Source organism: Megalobrama amblycephala, unplaced genomic scaffold, assembly GCF_018812025.1.
Source record: "Megalobrama amblycephala isolate DHTTF-2021 unplaced genomic scaffold, ASM1881202v1 scaffold253, whole genome shotgun sequence".
Lineage (NCBI taxonomy): Eukaryota > Metazoa > Chordata > Actinopteri > Cypriniformes > Xenocyprididae > Megalobrama > Megalobrama amblycephala.
In genome coordinates, this window is record NW_025953340.1 from 1,394,313 (window position 1) to 1,398,883 (window position 4,571).

A 4,571-nucleotide genomic window follows, 5' to 3' on the forward strand; every position below is an offset into this window, starting at 1 on the left:
AGTGTGAAGTATACCCTCGGTTGTTTATTGGTTGATGTCAGGTAAACGGTTAACCTATCAGGACCGGAGTGTTATGGTATAAAATGGGAGGACATTGGTTACCTAGGATGCGTTGTCATCCGTACCGCCCCTTTACGGGAGTCCGCCATTTATGAATGGAAGGATGTTTGGTGTGCCGTCCCTGCTCCATGCTGCTGCGCGTATAAGCTGCCCCCAGTTTCAGGTTCGTACGTTTTTGTTTTATGGAGGATTCTTCAGGGAAATATTTATTTACCGTGTCTCTGTGTAGTTTGTAGATGAACAGCTGCACGCTATGATCAGCAACACGCATAGTACTGCGCGGTGAACATCTCCTGGTATGTACGACAGAAGGTTGCTTGTTGTTTTTATGATTTTATTAGTAACTCTGCTATTTCTGTTCGGCAGGTTGATTTAAATGCCCAAGGGTTTCATCGCTGAATTATGCGACGGAATGCACGTCTAGTGATATAACGCACTGCTGCCTTGCCTGGGTTTCAATCCTGTCAACTGTGTGTGTGTGTGTGTGTGTGTGTGTGTGTGTGTGTGTGTGTGTGTGTGTGTGTGTGTGTAACTGCAGGCCGGATTATCGCTCGCCGTGGATTGAGTGCACATGTGTCAAGCGAGGCCATTTTTTGGCCGTTTTGTGCCTCGAGTGTGCGGGTGATTGTGGTTTGGTTTGTTTCCTTTTTTGTTTCTTTTGTATTTGTTTTGAATTGTAAACACACTGAATGTAATATTTTCTTTGTCAGTTTAAATTTTAGTTATTCTGTTACAAAGTGTTTTTTTTTTTTTTTTTTTTTTTTTTTTTTTTTTTTGCAGAAGGGGAGGAGTTTGGCTGCTCATTTAATGGTGTCCACATTGAGTGCCGTGCTTCATAGGTTGGAGTGATGTGGTTTATGGTTTATTAAGTGTGGTGTGACAATTAAGGGGTTGCGGCAGACCATCTCCTTCCTTTACGCTTTCTATTTTATGTATAGTAGTTTTTGTAAAGTCGTTTTTTGCTTCTTTAGTGACCTGCTATTATGGAACCCTTGTGAATGATGCGACAGTTTTTTAACTTTTGTACACTTTAATAAAGCTGCCTTATCTGTGTAATCCTTTGCCTGTGTTCTACTCACCCACCCACCTATTGGTAACGAATTTGTTGCCATATTAAATTATTTCCGTGGGTATATACAAAAACCCCGGTGGCGTAGTGGGAATCAAGTGCGATCTTTGGATATCGCCCGGTCACATTATGACAGTAGGCATAGTAGATAAATACATTAATTAATAAATAAATACATTAATAAATAAATAAATAAAAATTAAAAACATGTCACTCTTAACATTTATGAAGACATTTCAACCTCTTCAACTGTGTGATTTAAGGGAGATTAGACAACAAATCATGTCAATTTCTTTTTATTTTACTTTTAAAACAGACCTGTATATAGGCCTCAGTTTCATGAACCGATAGGCTAACATTTTAAAAATCATGTAACTTTCTTTTTTTATCTTAAGACATTTTAAAATGTGCATAAACCATTTAATTTCACAAGACATTTAAACATTTGCATAAGCTTTTTCAAGGTAAAGATAAAAAAAAAAAATCATCTTTTCACACCGTTTCTGTATAACATTGATATTTTGAATGAATTGAATAACTGATTATTTTGTATCAGTACTAATAAATGATAAATCTAACAAATATTCATGACATAGTAAGTGGAAACATTTTCAACATACCACTGTACGACGTGTAGCCTAGAAACTTTACTCATTAAAGGGATGGTTCACCCAAAAATGAAAATTTCCCCATGATTAACTCACCCTTTAGTCATCCTAGGTGTATATGACATTCTTCTTTCAGACGAATATAATCTGAGTTATATTAAAAAATGTCCTGGCTCTTCCAAGCTTTATAATGGGAGTGAATGGGTATATTTTCCATCACAGATGAATGTGCTCTGATGGACTTCCAAAAAAATGTACTCATTAACTCTCATTATAAAGCTTGAAAGAGCCAGGACATTTTTTAAATACAACCTGAATTGTATTAGTCTGAAAGAAGAATGTCATACACCTAGGATGGCTTCAGGGTGAGTAAATCATTGGCTCCTTTTCATTTTTGAGTGAACTATCCCTTTAATACAACTTACTCTTCATCACAGACGTGACAAACATAATGTTCATTTCCCTCTGTGCATAACTCATGTGACCACCCATCACAAAAGACACATTTAACCCATTTCTCTCCAGGTGCAGAGGATGTAAATTCCTCCCCGCACACAAGGCAGTCGACTGAATTACTTGATTTACTTCGCTTTTTCACACCAAGGCTTCTGTTCTTGGGGGCTGTCTTTTTACTCTTTCGAACCTCTTCCTCTGCAACGGCTGGAGTGTCTGTGAGGATGGCACTTATTATCTTCTTTCTGGGCTTGGCAACTTCTTTTCTTGGAGGTGCCTTGGGAAAGGGCCTGACTAAAGCAGGAATAAATTCAGGCACAGAGGAGCCCTGGTGAAGAGAGGAGGAGCCCTGGTGAAGAGAGGAGGAGCCCTGGTGGAGTGTGGTGGAGCCCTGGTGAAGAGAGGAGGAGCCCTGGTGAAGAGAGGAGGAGCCCTGGTGGAGTGTGGTGGAGCCCTGGTGGAGTGTGGTGGAGCCCTGGTGAAGAGAGGAGGAGCCCTGGTGGAGTGTGGTGGAGCCCTGGTGAAGAGAGGAGGAGCCCTGGTGGAGTGTGGTGGAGCCCTGGTGAAGAGAGGAGGAGCCCTGGTGGAGTGTGGTGGAGCCCTGGTGGAGTGTGGTGGAGCCCTGGTGAAGAGAGGAGGAGCGTTGTTGAGCGTTGTAACTATGCAGATGTTCGCCTGTTCTTCTGAGGTCTTTTACAATGACATTTAAACATTTGCATAAGCTTTTTCAAGGTAAAGATAAAAAAAAAAATCATCTTTTCACACCGTTTCTGTATAACATTGATATTTTGAATGAATTGAATAACTGATTATTTTGTTTATTATACAATTTTATAAGTGACCATAGACTTATTACTTTTTTGAGATAAATGTTATGTCTTCACGATCCATTACTGAGCGAACTATCAAATTTCGTAACATCAAGCACATGGACTTCACTCTTTTTTCGACTTCTGTTTCTGGGCTTCCCACAACTAACTCCGTTGAGCACTATAATTCCATGCTATCCTCACTTCTGGATGAGTTCGCACCTGTGCGAGAACGGGTTGTTACTTTTGGGAAACCCTGTCCATGGTTTACCCCAGAATTACGTCTAATGAAAGCTGCCGGTAGGCAATTAGAACGGCAGTACAAAAAATCTGGCCTGATGGTACACAGGCTGCTTTACACTGAACAACAGTCTGCTTACCATTCTGCTTTGAACACTGCACGTAAGAACTATTATTCAAGCATCATCGGTAATGCTGCAACAAATTCTAAATCATTGTTTAAGACTGTTGACAGTCTTCTCAAACCAACTAAGGCTGTTGTTCATTCCTCTGTTGACCAATGTAACAAGTTTCTTCATTATTTCACTGGTAAGATTGAGGGTTTATATAGCTCTTTAAATACCATCACTCCTCTTGAACTAGTCGATATCCAGCCTTCAAATTTTCCAACCACTACCTTCTCTAACTTTGAAACGGTTGGAGATGATTTTATTATAAGTACAGTGAAGTCCATGAACCCTACTACCAGTATTTTAGATCCGGTTCCCTGCTCGGTTATTACGAACTGCCTTGCATCAATCTGCCCTTTTATGACTTCAATTGTGAACTTGTCATTGACTTCTGGAATTGTTCCTCCAGAACTAAAAATAGCTGCCATTACACCAGTCCCTAAGAAGACTGGCTGTGATGTTTCTGATTTATCCAATTACAGGCCGATTTCTAACCTCCCATTCTTGGCTAAAGTTCTTGAGCGTGTTGTGGCTATTCAGTTAAATAATCACCTAGCACTGAACAGTCTCTTTGAACCTTTTCAATCTGGGTTCAGAAGAGGGCACAGTACTGAAACCGCTTTAATTAGAGTCGTAAATGATCTTCTTATCGCAGCAGATTCCGGTGCTTGCAGTATTTTGGTCTTACTAGACCTTAGTGCTGCTTTTGACACTATATGTCACTCTCTTCTCCTTGACAGGCTTGAAAACTGGTTGGGTCTTTCTGGAGCTGTCCTCAACTGGTTCCGGTCTTATTTAACAAATCGTACCCAGTTCGTTGGCTTGGGTAACTACAAATCTGACACCGTGCCTGTTCGACAGGGAGTTCCTCAGGGTTCAGTACTGGGTCCAATATTATTTAACATTTATATGCTTCCGCTTGGGCAGATCATCAGGAAACATGGTCTTGGCTATCACTGCTATGCTGATGATACGCAGATTTACATCACCACGAGTCCTGATGTCCACTGCTCATTAATAGCTTTGCGTGGTTGTTTAGCTGAGATCGGTATCTGGATGCAGAATAACTTCCTGAAGCTGAATGGCTCCAAAACTGAACTGATGCAGATTGGTACAGTGGCAGCTACTCGTAAGGCCGAGCAGATCAGTTTGATTGTTGATT

At 40.7% G+C, this 4,571-nt stretch overlaps 1 long non-coding RNA gene across 1 annotated transcript; it reads left to right on the forward strand.

Moving 5' to 3' along the window:
- LOC125261059 lies at nucleotides 1–964 on the forward strand. The gene is made up of 3 exons (XR_007183203.1): nucleotides 1–223; nucleotides 290–356; nucleotides 427–964. It is a non-coding gene; the product is annotated as an uncharacterized LOC125261059 (long non-coding RNA).
- The last annotated feature ends 3,607 nt before the right edge of the window (nucleotides 965–4,571 follow it).